The sequence below is a fragment of the Tamandua tetradactyla genome, chromosome X (assembly GCF_023851605.1).
Source record: "Tamandua tetradactyla isolate mTamTet1 chromosome X, mTamTet1.pri, whole genome shotgun sequence".
NCBI classification, from domain to species: domain Eukaryota; kingdom Metazoa; phylum Chordata; class Mammalia; order Pilosa; family Myrmecophagidae; genus Tamandua; species Tamandua tetradactyla.
This window is the reverse complement of record NC_135353.1, coordinates 147,832,657-147,848,373: the sequence shown is the minus strand read 5'-3', so window position 1 is coordinate 147,848,373 and position 15,717 is coordinate 147,832,657. Positions and strand designations below refer to the sequence as shown.

Sequence of the window (15,717 nt, the reverse complement as noted above, 5' to 3'; positions counted from 1 at the left end):
ATGGCTCATTTTACAGCAAAACATGTTCATTCCCTATTAAACCTTAAGAAAAGCCTCCAAGAATTTAAGAAAGGAGAAAATAGTCCTTCACCTTAAAATACAAATAGCTCATATCTGTTTGAATTACCTATCTACCAAAACAAAGAAATAATGCATTTTAACAAAGATACAAGATAGACTAAAAGGATACAACTACTCTATGAAATTTTGAAAAACATCTGTACATATTTGGAACACATTTGAAGAATAAGAGATCTTGTAAAATTTGAAAATCAAAAGGAATAATTCTTCCTTGACTTAGGGAAACCTTTGCTTTCTAACCAAGGGAAGTCAAAGTCTCAGTCTGAAGATGATTAATATTGAATACAATCTTTTGAAAAAAAATCTCATATATAAGTTGAACCATTAGAAATATCCAATTTCAGCTATATTTTTTTTACCTAAAAGAAGATGTTAGTTTCATATGTTTAAACCAAAACACTTTCTTTTTGCATGTCATAATAGACACATCCTTAGAAATACCAAACCAAGCTACATAATAATGAAATAGTAGTTGTTAAGAAGTAGAGGGCTCTTGGTCTTTAGATGTACTTATCTAGAAACAGGTTAGTGTCTGTAGAAGACACTGCTCATTTACCTACGTGTTAGCTTTATGCAGCCAAGTAACAAATTAAGGCAAACTTAGTGGCTCACCACATCACACATTTATTATCTCATTGTTTCCACGGGGTAGGAGTCAGGGTATGTTAACTGGGACCTCTGCACAGCATCTCATGGATTTCTATCAAGGTGTAAGCCAGTCTGTGTACTCTTCTGGAGACTTGAGCAGAGAAGCATCTACTTCCATTCTAACTTGGGTTGTTGAGTTTATTGCTGCATGGTTGTAGGAATGAATGGTGCTGGCTTCTTGTGCGCTGTTGTCTGGAGGCCACCTTCAGCAACAGGAGGCCATCCACAGTCATCAGAAGCCACCTATAGTCTCTTGCCATGTGGACTTCCCTAACATGGCTGTTTACTTCATCAGTTCAGTAAGGAGACTCTCTAGAATGAGTATGCTAGCAAAACGAAGTCTTAATATAAAGTAATCATAGGAGTGATATCCATCACCTTTGCCATATCTATTGATTAGAAGCAAATCACAGGTCCCGCTCACAGTTAATGGGCTGCAGGGTCCACTCACATTCAATGGGCTAGCATCCTACAAAGACATGATGACCAGAAGGTAAGGATCATGGAAGCATCTGTCAACCATACTTCCCCAATTGCATTTCTCTTCTACTTTTCAGGCCAAGTCCTAGCTTGTCAAGTGTTCCTCTGTATTAGTTATCAATTGCTGCATAAAAAATTACACGAAAACTTAGTGGCTTAAAACAATAAACACTAATTATCTCTGTTTCTGTGGGGCAAAGATCCAGACCTACATTAGCTGAGTCCTCTGCCTCAAGGTCTCTCATAGGTTGGCAATCAAAATGTCAGCGTGGGGCGGGGGGAGGGGCAAGATGGCAGCATAGTGAGGAGTGGAACTTTGTCTTCCAGAGCAGCTAGTAAATAGCCAGGAACAGTACAGAACAGCTGCTGGAAGAACATCAGTGACTGAACACACAGTCTACACCAGTCTGGACTAGGTGGAATGGCTGAGATACCACACAGAACTGTTAAGTCACCCAAGCCATGGAGGCTGGCACCCCTTCCCCATGGGCATGGCAGGATGGTTCCCTGAGGGGAAAGGGAAAATACTTTACTAGCAGCAGGGGCTTAGCTCAACCAAGCTCCAATTGCAGAATTAAATAACAATTTTGATTACTGAAAATAGGCCCCCAGTGCAGATAGACCTGGAATAAGCACTAAAGGAACTAACTAGGTGTTTGTGTCCTGGCATAGAGGGGGCGGGGCTGATGGAAAAAAACAAACAAACAGAGGTGGTTTTGAGTTGGACAGCACAAAATACTAGAAAAAGGCTGGACCCCAAGAAAATTGGGCACATAGAGCCTGGAGATTCATTGAGCCACATACCAACTCAAACTCTTGAATGATAAGCCTAAGGAGCCAGGGTCCAGCTCTGAAAAGGCTTTTTTTTTTTTTTTTTTTACTTCTTAAACAGCTCTTTAGATAGAACTGGAAGCAGTCTCAGTTCCAGCACTGTCCCAGGCAAGGGAGGAATTAAGCTTGTCTGAGAGACAAAGTAACAAGTCAAATGAAAGGAGTTAATTCCCTAAAGGGGGCATCTTCCCCAAGAAAAAGAGGCAGGGCCCATCTCAAGTGTAATCCCTCCTTCAAGGAAATCAGGCCCCAGGGACTGGAAAACAGAAGTAATTAAAGCCATCCTAATACCTCACCTCTGTCTCAACCACACTCCTGGCAGGGAGAGTCTGCTGAAAATTAAAGGAACTGCATCACTTTAAACTGGTGGGAAGCCAGGGGCTGACAAGTGCCACATGCTTGGCAAGATAGGAAAAGCACAGAGTCTAGTGGCTTCATAGGAATGTCTGACAACCTGCTGGGTATCACTCTTAGGGAAAATGATGCTGGCTACTCTTTCCTTCTGAGGCATGGACCAGTCTGGTCTGGGAAAATTTAACTGGGGTCTGTAATATCTGAGAAGAACTTCCTCAAATAATAAAAAAAGGCTCCATAGAGGCAGGGAAAGAAACAGAAAAACAAGAACTGAAAAAATCTGATCAGCTAAACAGAACCTATACTAGAGGTATAGAATAAGTTGAATTGAATGTCAAAGAACAGATAGAGAACAAAGCCATCCAGCAGAGAAACTTAGGTAAAAGAGTGAAAACAACCTCCAGAATAAACTAATTAAAGAAATCCAATGGCTAGACACCAGCAAAAAATAATGAGTCATACTAGGAAAATTGAAAATATGGCCCAAAGGAAACAAACCAACACTTCAAATGAGATACAGGATTTGAAAAAACTAATTCGATATATTTGAACAGACATGGAAAATATCATCAAAAATTAAATCAATGAGTTGAGGGGTGATATAAAGAAGACATTGAGTGAACAAAAAGAAGAAGTTGAAAGTTTGAGAGAACAAATCACAGAACTTATGGGAAGAAAGGCACAATAGAAGAGGTGAAAAAGAAAACAAAAGGAAACCTACAGCAAGAGATTTGAAGAAGTAGAAGAAAGGATTCCAGATCAGCCCTCGAGCCCTGAGGCCTTGGAGTAGCAGAAGTTTTGAGAGCAGAATGATGACACCCAGAAATTCAGTGAGCGGAACTTTCCTGGCAGATCTTATGAAAGGCCCTGTTGCCATGTGTCCTGTTCAGAAAACAAGCACCAGGAGGGTGCCATCACTGGTGGGCCCCACACAACGCTTCTTCATGAGGGAATCAAAGGCACTGGGGGCTGTTCAGATCATGAATGGACTGTTCCACATCACCCTGGGGGGAATCCTGATGGTCCCCATGGGAATGCATGCACCCATCTGTGTCATCATCTGGTACCCTCTCTGGGGAGGCGTTATGTATATCATTTCTGGATCACTCCTGGCAGCAGCAGAGAAAAACCCCAAGAATAGTTTGGTCAAAGGGAAAGTGGTAATGAACTCATTGAGCCTCTTCGCTGCCATTTCTGGAATAATTTTTGTAATCATGGACATATTTAATATTACAATGTCCCATTTTTTTAAAATGGAGAGTCCAAATCTTATTAAAACAGCTATGCCTTTGATTAACATATACAACTGTGAACCAGCTATGCCCTTTGAGAAAAACACTACATCTACACAATATTGTTACAACATACGATCTGTGTTCTTGGGCATTTTGTCAGTGATGCTGATCTTCTCCTTCTTCCAGAAACTTGTGGCAGGTGGCATTGCCGAGAATGACTGGAAAAGACTGTGCTCCAAACCCAAAGCTAATGTTGTACTCTTGTCAGCGGAAGATAAAAAAGAACAGGTGATTGAAATAAAAGAAGAAGTAGTTGAGCTAACCGAAAAATCTTCCCAATCAAAGAATGAAGATGACATTGAAATTATTCCAGTCCAAGAAGAAGCAGAAGAAGCAGAAATAAACTTTCCAGAACCTCCTCAAGATCAGGAGTCTTCACCAATAGAAAATGATAGCTCTCCTTAAACAATTTTTCTGTTTTTTTTCTCTCTCTCTCTCTCTCTCTCTTTTTTTAATCTTTTGGGCATTAGTTCCTATAGCTTCCAAGAGGGCACATTACTCTCTATCTTGGGGACTCTGCATATATGCTCTGCATTTCTCTCTCTCTAGCCTTTGCATGGGGTCACCACAGCACCCTTTTGTCTCACCTTCAGAGAGCAAAGCCACCTTGACAGACTGTGTTTTCTCGTTCCTTGTTCTGGGCAACAGTTCATACATTAAAGAAAAGCCAGATGAGTGCTACAGAGTGCCCACTGCCCTTTTCCTTGGATAAGAATTTTAGTGTAGTAGTTTAGTTTCATTTCTTCCCTCAGCAGCAGGGAGACTCAGCAACTGAAGGAAAAGAGAAATGACTGTTCCAAGCCATCCCTAAACTATCTTCGATTCATTCTTTCTACATTCACACTTGTAGTGGAGTCCCTTTTGCACCACCGTTTTGAAGATAATGATAATGAGAATAAGGAACCTATTTTTTTTTTAATCTTCTCATAGGGCTTATAGGGTGGCACTTTCTTAGAGCCTCCATATATCGTTAGGGACTCTCCAAGTAGCCATTACCTAACCCTTTGCACAAATAGCATAGCTTATATGTATACATCTCTCTTAACTTTCCCTAACTCCTGGTTATGGAATTAGACTCTGGATTGTATTAACTACCTACTTCTAGACTTTAGACAAGAGAAGAAAAAAATGAATGAAAGAAAAATGCCTTAATGAATACCCAAATGTCAAATAGCAATCAACACTTATATTTATAGAATCTTTTCAATTCACAAAATATTTTATCAAATAATACCATTGGGGGTGGGCCGCGGTGGCTCAGCGGGCAAAGTGCTTGCCTGCTATGCCGGAGGACCTCGGTTCGATTCCCGGCCCCAGCCCATGTAACAAAAAACGGAGAAACAGAATACAATAAAACAAGAAAATGTTTAAAAATGTTTCCCTTTCTTCCTTCCTTCCTTCCTTCTATCCTTCCTTCCTTCTCTCTGTCTTTCCTTTAAAAAAAAAAAAAAAAAAAAAAAAAAAAAATAATACCATTGGACTTTTCATCATCAAGAGAGAATCACTGTCACTATTTTGCAAGTGATGCAAAGAGGCAAAAGTAACTTGTTCGAGGTCACATCTAGTGATTGTGGAAGACTTGCATCATATGCAGATCTTCTTATGCAAATTTTATGATGTCTGAAATGCCCAAATTGCCTGACCAAATATTTTCATGGACTAAGAACTAAGTCGACTGGTCTTTCAGGCACCTACTGTCTAATCAGCAATGGGTTGAAAGAGACCTAGAGGACTAAGATATCAGATTTTACCCCTTGGGGATAAACAGACTTAGAAATTCACACCATTTTGGAAACTACTTATATCATTAATATATAATTAGTTAAATTGTATAATGTAGACACTAAATGCTATAGAAATTCTCACAAAGAAAATCATGCTTGAAAATAATATAATTACTTAAAATGACAAATCTCAGGCAATAACCACCTTAATTCTTAATTCCTGTTCATATTCAGAGAGAGTTACCTTACCTAGAAAGCATGTTAGACTAGGAAGGCATCTTTATGCTCTATCAATTTACCTTTAATATCTTTGTATCTTTGTTGCATATTGAGTGCTGTGATATTGTAGCAGGTATATAGACAATATAATTTCCACTCCCCGTGGTCTTTCCACTGTTAGGAACTACCACTGGAAGATATTTACTGTAATTAAAAAAAAAAAGGAGGTGAAACATTTCTATATGTAAAGTCCTCTAAATTAGCCTAAAATGAATAAGCAATAATTGTGTTCTGGTTTGCAATTAATGAGTCCAACATTGGTGCTTCCCCCGTCTTTTTACATTTATACTGCCAGACCAGGTGAAGGCTACTAAAACCTTGAATACATATTCATATAACTCCAATCTGGGTTTGAACTGTGAGCTGCCAGGTCATCATATAGTCACGTATCTGTATATGTATATGTATTCTTACATCTACTTTCCCAAGGAAAATCCTCACGGAATAGGTCTCAGTACTCCAAAGCATGACTGAAATATGTGGCAGGCACTCCTGCCTTGAACTGAGGGGAGGGAAAAGATCATGGCAGGAACTGTGACAGATTTTAAAGGAGAAAAAATTAAAGTTGGAAAGCTTCAAAAGTTACAAGATCTTATTTCTACCTTGTTTTCTCTACTTCTGAAATATTTAGGAGACGCCCTCTCCAACCCCATGATTTTCTTCAGAATTTTATAGTATGCATTTTCATGATCTCCAATAAAATTGCTTTATTTTACTGGAAAAAAAAAGAAAAAAAAGGAAAGAATTAGTACCAATTCTGCTCAAACTCTTCAGAAAAATTGAAGAGGAGGAAAAGCTACTTAATCATTATATGAAGCCAGCATGACCCTAATACCAAAGCCAGACAAAGATACTAGAAGGAAAACCCACAGCTAAATCATCCTCAATGGGGAAAGACTGAAAGCTTTCCCTCTAAGATCAGGAACAAGACAAGGATGCCCACTGTCACCATTGTTATCCAACATTGTGCTGGAAGTTCTAGCCAGAGCAACTAGACAAGAAAAAGAAATAAAAGGCATCCAAATTGGAAGGGAGGAAGTAAAACTCTCACTGTGTGCATTTGACATGATACTATAGGTAAAAAAATTAGGTTTTTCAACTCCTGTTATCTCATTTGAGGTGTTGGTTTGTTTCCTTTGGACCATATTTTCAATTTTCCTAGTATGACTCTTTATTTTTTGCTGGTGTCTAGCCATTAGATTTCTTTAATTAGTTTATTCTGGAGGTTGTTTTCACTCTTTTACCTAGGTTTTTCTGCTGGATGGCTTTGTTCTCTATCTGTTCTTTGACATTCAGTTCAACTTATTCTAGACCTCTAGCATAGGTTCTGTTTAGCTGATCAGAAAAATTACAGACCCATCTCTTTAATGAATATAGATGCAAAATCCTCAACAAAATACTTGCAAATCCAATCCAGTGGCACATACATGGAATGAATCTCACCATGGCCAAGTGAGATTCATTCCATGTATGCAAGGATAATTCAAAATAAGAAAATCAATTAATGTAATATAACATGTCAACAAATCAAAGTGGAAAAACAACATGATCATCTCGATTGATACAGAAAAGGCATTTGACAAAATTCAACATCATTTCTTGATGACAACACTTCAAAGGATAGGAATAGAAGGGAACTTTCTCAACAGGATAAAGGAAATTTATGAAAAACCCACAGCTAAATCATCCTCAGTGGGGAAAGACTGAAAGTTTTCCCTCTAAGATCAGGAACAAGACAAGGATGCCCATTGTCACCATTGTTATCCAACATTGTGCTGGAAGTTCTAGCCAGAGCAACTAGACAAGAAAAAGAAATAAAAGGTATCCAAATGGGAAGGGAAGAAGTAAAACTCTCACTGTGTGCAGATGACATGATACTATAGGTCAAAAATCTCCCAAAATCTACAACAAAGCTACTAGAGCCAATAAATGAGTACAGTAAAGTGGCAGGGTACAAGATCAATGCCCCAAAATCAGTAGTGTTTCTATACAGTAGTGATGAGCAATCGGAGGAGGAAATCAAGAAAAAAATTTCATTTACAATAGCAACCAAAAGAATAAAATATTTCAGAATACATTTAACTAAAGAAGCAAAAACCTATATACAGAAAGCTATAAAAAATTGCTAAAAGTAATCATGGAAGACCTAAATAAATGGAAGGCATAACATCTTTATGTATTGGAAGACTAAAAATAGTTAAGATGTCAATTTTACCCAAACTGATTTATATATTCAATGCAATACCAATTACAATCCCAACAACTTACTTTGCAGAAACAGAAAAACCAATAACCAAATTTATTTGGAAGAGCAGGGTGCCCCAAATAGCAAACAATATATCGAGATAGAAAAATGAAGTGGGATGTCTCACACTAACTGATTTAAACTGTATTACAAAGTTACAGTGGTCAAAACAGCATGGTAGTGGCTTAAAGATAGATATACTGACCAATGGAATCAAATTGAGAGTTCAGAAATATACTTTCTCATCTATGGACAATTTATGTTTAATAAGGCAGTCAAGCCAACCTGCCTGGGACAGAGTAACCTCTTCAATAAATGATGATTGGAGAACTGGATATTCATATGCCAAAGAATGAAATAGGATCCATATCTCACACCCTATTCAAAAATTAAGTCAAAATGGATCAAAGTCCTAGACAGTAGAACTAGATCATAAAACTTTTAGAAGAAAATGTAGGGAAATATCTTATAAATCTTATAATGAGAGGTGGTTTCCAAGACCTTACACCCAAAGCATGAGCATTGAAAAAAGAAATAGGTAAATGGGATCTTCTCAAAATTAAACACTTTTGTGCATCAAATAATTTTGTCAGGAAAGTACAAATGCAGCCTACACAATGGGAGACAATATTTGGAAACCACATATCAGATAAAGGTTTAGTATCCAGAATATGTAAGGAGATTCTTCAACTCAACAACAAAAGACAAACAACTCAATCAAAAATGGGCAAAAGACACAACAGACACTTCTCAGAAGAGGAAATACAAATGGCTAAAAGGCACATGAAAAGATGCTCAACTTCACAGGCTATTAGAGAACTGCAAATCAAAACCACAATGACATATCATCCAACACCCACTAAAATGACCATTATCAAAAATAGAAAACAACAAGTACTGGAGAGAATATGGATAAAGAGGCACACTTATCCACTGTTGGTGGGAATGTAAAATGGTTCAGCTTCTATGGAAGGCAGTTTGGAGATTCCTCAGGACACTCAGTATAGAATTGCCATATGATCCAGCAATCCCATAACTAGGTATATATTCAGAGTAACTGAAGGCAAGGACACAAACGGACATTTGCACACCAAAGCACTTACGACTTACACCTGCCAAAAGATGGAAACAGCCCAAATGTCCGTTAATGGGCGAATGGCTAAAAAAGCTGTGGTATTGTGCAGCTGTAAGATAGAATAAAGTCATGAAACATGTAACAACATGGATAAACCTTGAGGACATTATGCTGAGTGAAATTAGCCAGAAACAAAAGGACAAATACTGTATGGTCTAACTAATATGAACTATCATTAATAAGTGAACTTTGAGAGTTGAAGTTAAGATCACAGGTTATCAGGAGATAGCAATAGGGTAGAGATTGGGAATTTGGTGCTGAAGGAATACAGATTGTGTAACAGGACTGATTGTAAAAATTCAGAAATGGATAGCACAATACTACCCAATTGTAGCACAATATATACACTGAATGAAGCTAAACGTGAGTATGATTGAGGGATAAAGGCTGGGAACTTGTATTAAAACAGAAGGAATGATAGAGTATAAAGACTGAGATGGTATAACTTAGGAATGCCTTCAGTGGACAATGATGGTGATTAAATGTACAAATAAAAATGTGTTTGCATGAGGGAGTATAAATGAATGTCATCATTGCAAGGTGTTCAAAATGGATGGTATACTGGAAAAAGTACAATCAATGTGAGCTAGGGTTTATAGTCAGCAGTAACATTGTAATATGCTTCCACTGAATGTAACAAAAGCATTAGGCCAAAACTAAATGTCAACAGGTAGTGAGGGTATGGGAGAGGGGTGTGGATTCTTTGTGCAAGAAAGGGAAATGTGTCCATATATGTTATGGTGGTGAAGGCATGTCTATTCACTTATGTTGGACTGTATGGTGTGTGCACAAGAAGGAATGAAGTTGTGAGGCATGCAACTTGGAATGTGAGGAATGAACTTTAAGGACTGTATGTTAAATGAAATGTCAGAAAGAAAAAGACAAATTTTATCATGCCTCATTCATACAGACTAACTATAATATAAAAACTTGGTGAATTGAAGTCAAGAGCATGGGTTATCAGGTTGGGGCCTATTGTATAGGGTCCTAGATTGTAAGCTCTTACAGCAGTCACATATATTCAGGAGTTGTAACTGTTAATTCTAAATTCTGAGATACTGAGCTGTTTGTATATAACCTGGTCATTCCCAGAGCCTTCGGGTATTTATGTAACACCTGCGACTCAGAGTTAGAGCTCTGAAACTATGAAAGTTAGCACTACCCCATAGAGAAACTGTTTAAAAAGTTGAAAAAGTGATCAGACTTTGAGTTGAGACATGAATGAAGCTGATCTGGATAGGACTGGGGTAGAGCAGAATATAGGGTGAAGGATCATATGGTCCATATTTTAAAACTTCAACGTCTGTGCGAAACCAAAGGGAGCGATGTTTATTTGGTACAAAATTTATATTTTGGGTAGCACATTCTCTAATTTAACTTGAACGATCAGTTTAGTTGAACACCATAAGTACATGGGAATCTTGAATAGGCCTTGAAATCTTATTGGTTTGTACAGGTTAGTGTGATGCCCCGATATACAATATATGATTGTATAAAGATATGACTTTTACAAAGTGACTTGTGTGATTGTGAAAACCTTGTGTCTGATGCTCACTTTATCCGGGGTATGGACAGATAAGTAAAAAAATATGAATAAACATAAACAATAGGGGGATAAGGGGTAAAATAAAATGGGTAGATTGAAATACTAGTAGTGGTCAGTGAGAGGGAGGGGTAAGGGGTATGGGATGTGTGAGTTTTTTCTTTATATTTCTTTTTCTGGAGTGATGCAAAATGTTCTAAAATGATCATGGTGATGAATACACAACTATGTGATGATATTGTGAGCCACTGATGGTATACCATGTATGGAACGTATGTGTGTGAAGATTTGTCAATAGAATTTTTTTTAAATGTCAGCTCATCTGTAATCTCCAGGCTCAACTTGTGAAAGATCCATTTCTAAAGTCACTCATGGCTGTTGACAGGATTCAATTCCTCATAGGCTCTTAGACTGAGGGTCTCAGTTCCTTACTGTTGACTGGAGACTTCCCTCAATTCCTTGCTGTGTAGACATCTTCACAGGACAATTTGCAATATGAAACTTGGTGTCCATTAGAGTGAAAAAATGTGTGTGAGAGATAAATAAGCAAGGCAGAAGCCAAATTCTTTCTGTAATCCAATCCTGGAAGTGGCATCCTATGTTTTAACCATGTTTTGTTTGTTAGAAGCACATCACTAGGTATAGCTGGCACCCAGGGGGAAAGGATTAAACAAGGGCATGAATTCCAGGGGTTAGAATCATTGGGAGACTTTTTAAAGCTGACATTTTATAAACGTTTTCCCCATATGAATCAAATAAACACACTGATTAGTTTGAGGCCAAGCATGACAATTTCTCTTTCTTGCTAGCGAGTGGCTGTAACATGGACATCTGACACTAATCTGGTCAATGAGATATAAAGGGAAGACTACATGGAAGTCTCTGAGATACCTCTTTTTTTCTCTTGGATCAGTCCTGCTTAGGGCTGTGAAAGCATTTTGTGACCATGAAGGGAGCTAGCCTAAAGACAACATGATTCTTCTATTTCAGAGGCTCTTGGAGTTTTAATGATAATGTTCAGGAAAAGAATTAGCCAATCTATGATCTTCCAAATGGAGGACTTTGTGTGTTTGAGATAATAAATCTCCTCTTGTTTAAGTCATTCTTCATTATTTGTAACTGAATGTGCCTTAACTGGGACACTCAGTACCTATAATGTAGAGAAATTATCTTGCTCTGTGTGAATAGTAGTACTGACTCATCTTTACTTTTTTCCTTCATATTTATAATTCTCAGATTCTAAGATACCTGTAAAACAGCTGTATTGAGTGGAAAGAGCATAAGCAAATTAAGCCTGGTTCACAAATTTCCATTTGTCTGTGCTTTGGTCTGCAATGGTTTGAACAAATAATAAAAACAACAACTCATTGCTTCTGAAATGTTGAGTTGTTTCATGTTGAATAGTGTGTCTCAATCTTTAGTGGACATAAAAATCATCTGGAAATCTTGTCAAAATGCAGATTCTAATTCAGTTAGTCAGGGATGAGGCCCAAGAAACTGAATTTTCTAACAATGGTGCTAGTATGAAGATCAAGTTTTATCAAGAAAAGATGTAGGTATCTAGTCTACTGATAGTTTTATGAAGAAGAGAAAAAAAATTAAGCTTTTAGTTTTTCCAAGAAATGACATCAAAAGTATGATTAAGTTTGTTTTTCTTACTTTTCTTTTACTTATTAAACATTATTTAATTAGATTAGATAATCCAATTATTATTTAATTAGATTAGATAATCACATTATTTGATTGGATTAGACAATCTGATTATTATTTAATTAGGGTAAACATTGTTAATTTTTTTCTTAAAGACAGATTCACTAGCCAAATAACATTTTATTTCTGACTTATATTTTTATAATTCTGTTGGATCATTGCAAAAACAACAGTTGTTTTTCAGTGTTAATTATCTTAATATTTATTGGAAAGGAAAGTGTATCTTAAAATAATGAGGCCAAATGACTCTTTAATTCAGAGCAAGCATGTCAGATTTTTTTTTCTTTTAAAAGAAGAAAGCTTTCCTTTTGATGAGCTGCTGGTTACGTTGTGTTCTTCTTTGCAGTCTCCTGTGACTACTGATTTACATCAAAGGTTTGCTGACAATTCAGCATTTTCAGTCTGTTCTTGGACTGAGTGGAAATGTCAGGTAGTTTAATTTAGATTATTCACTACAAGGTATAGGAGATGGCTTTTATTTAGTCTTGAAAGAGCTACAAATTAGTATTATCCCGGGACCTTTCTGGAATGCCACTTTCATTTGAAATCCATAAGCTTAAGTCTTATGACACAGATTTCAAACTTTTAATGGAGGAGCAATCATTTAAATGTTTTGAGGATATATGTATCTTCAATTGCAGTGTTAATTACTTGAACTTGCAAATGATTTGCTGCCCTTGGTAGAATATATCTATCCTTTCTTAAATTAATATTAAGGTATTTTGAAGACTCCTACTTTATCTTTTTAATTGTTTAGGGCATTTAAAAGCTTCTTAATAAACCTTAGTCATCTAGATGACAGAAGAAATATCCAATTTGATATAATAAAGAATATGTTTATGGAATAATGAATCTGCTTTTTAAATATTCTGTAATACTGTGGCACTGTAAAGGATAACAAAATGCTGCTGTGAAAAAACCATGATACATTGAAATATGAAAATGAGTTGGAGACTAAATCATCTAAAATCCACTATAAGCTACTAATTCTTAAATATATTATTTAGATAGATATTCACATATTCCTTAAATTGTGCTTAGAGATTTAATTTCATTAGTACAATATTTTTCTTATATGATGAAAAATAGGCTTTCATTCATTCTTAGCCAACATATTTATAAATCCTGAATTTGTGTGGGGCCCACTAATGATATTTGAAGCTCCTTTAAATATTTGCAGTAAATTACTTAGAAGCCACATATTTGGTGGGAAAAATTAGAAAAAAAAACTCAAAAATATAAAGAAGAAAATATAAATTACCTATTCTATTACTACCCAAAAAATAATTTCTGTTACTATTTTGGCATATTTACTTCTAATTTTTTAATGCTAATATATATATATACATTCAAAAATTGGAATTATTTAAAAATCAATTATCCCACTTAAAATGATATCATTAACGGTTTTCCACATCATTAAATATCTGAGGTCCATAAAACCTAAAAGTATGGAAATACATAATAGATTATTTATTCCCCAATTTCACATTTGCATAATTTTTCCATTTCTACAATTTAAAAATCTCTGCATTTAAATATTTGCCCATGTCCATATTTTCTTTGATAAATCCATAAAAATAGAATGAGCAGTTGAATGGCAGATATTGCTTTGGCTCCTGATATGTATTTCCACATTGCTTTCCAGAATTAGTATCAATGCAGGTGTCAGGCAGCAGTGCAAAAGGATGCCACTTTACCATGATTATAGTATCACTAAACGGCATCACTGTTTTTATTTGATTTTCACCAGTTTCGTCAAGGCCTGAAAGGATTTTTACTGATTTTGCTTTCATTAGTTTTATTAGTGATGTAAACTCATCATATGTTTATTGGCATTTTGCATTTATATTTTAATGAAAGGTTTCCATAAATAAGTTGCTATGTTGTTTTTTGTGATTAATATTTTTGGATGCCTTTTGTCCATCATTTATTAATCATTGGTCTTTATATATAACCTTATGAGCTGATAATTAAGGTAATGTAGAAACATTTTACCTTGTAGTATCCTACGTTAGGGAAGGGTTTCTCAACCTCGGCACAACTGATCATTCTTAGCCAGTGAGAGGACCAGGAACTGTTCTGTGCACTATATGATATTTAGCAGCAACCCTTAGCCTCTACCACTATATGCCAATAAGAACTCTATATATAGAATCAAATATAGTTTGATTCTGTAACTTTATATAGAATAAAAAGTATCTATAGACTGCCAAATGTGCCCTGGAATGGCTGGATTGAGAGCAATGACTTACAAGTATGGAAACATATTGCATTCATCCATAAAAGCATTTATTTATTCCACAAATAGTTTAAATGACATGCTAAATGCAAGAGATGTGGGCACACTTTAGAATATAGTTTGTTACACCTTTTAAGAAGCTATGTTCACTTGTTCACTCACAAGCCAAAGCATTTTTCTTTTTTAAATTAATGCATCTCTTTTTTTTTCATATAACTTGTGCTAAATAGCAGGCTCTTCATTTTTGATCAAAAGTGTGAATGCCAATAAAACCTGATAATTTGATAATACTTGTTTTGTAATAACTGGCTCTAATATATACACTTAGAACCTTATGAATCATATCATTTCAGCAGCTTCATATATAAAACATATTGTTATACACGTATTTTAGAGAATGAGAAGCCTTTTACTGAAATATTCTCAACTACACTCAAAACATCTCCAAAGAAGTATAGGGCAAGATCGAAGTTTTCCATTTTTCAAACGACACCAAAGCACAGTGCCGCAGGATGATATATACGAACTCAGCAGTAGAAATTTGAAATAAAACAAAAATGTATTGTGGATATTCTTGTATTATAACTACCGTGATGAACACCGTATAGTGGAAACAAAATTATGCCAATTCCAGACCTAACCTTCAAGAGGACTGCAATTTCTGCTTCCTCTTTCTGGGAGCCCTAAGCTGCCTTGTAAGAAGTTTGACTCTCCAGAGGTCACCATGCTGTGAGTATGTCCATGCTAGCTAAGTGGAGAGACCATGGATGGGGTAGAGAGAGAGAGGAAAATCTTCAGCCAGCACTCAGTTATTTCGATCACCAGTTATTTAAGTCATCCCAGCTGAATTCCTAGACATCATGGAGTAGAAATGAGCTGCATTCTTAATCCAAAGGCTCATGAGATAAAATAATACTAACTGTTGTTTTTGTCCACTAAGTTTTGGGGTAGCCCATCATGCAGTGAAACTAACTGGGACAACTTGGAAAAAAAATGAAGTTAGACCCCTATTCTACACTGTATTCCAAAATAATTTTCAAAGTGAATTTAAATATATAACTGTCAAAAATGTTTAAAATTGGAATAAAGCCAAGAAGGCTGACAATTTATTTTGGTGACAAGGAGGTGGGGCAATAGCAATTCTCATACT

At 36.2% G+C, this 15,717-nt stretch overlaps 1 pseudogene; it reads left to right on the top strand.

The window, feature by feature from the left end:
- Nucleotides 1-3,190: 3,190 nt before the first annotated feature.
- On the top strand, nt 3,191-4,115 carry LOC143670405 (B-lymphocyte antigen CD20 pseudogene; annotated as a pseudogene).
- The last annotated feature ends 11,602 nt before the right edge of the window (nt 4,116-15,717 follow it).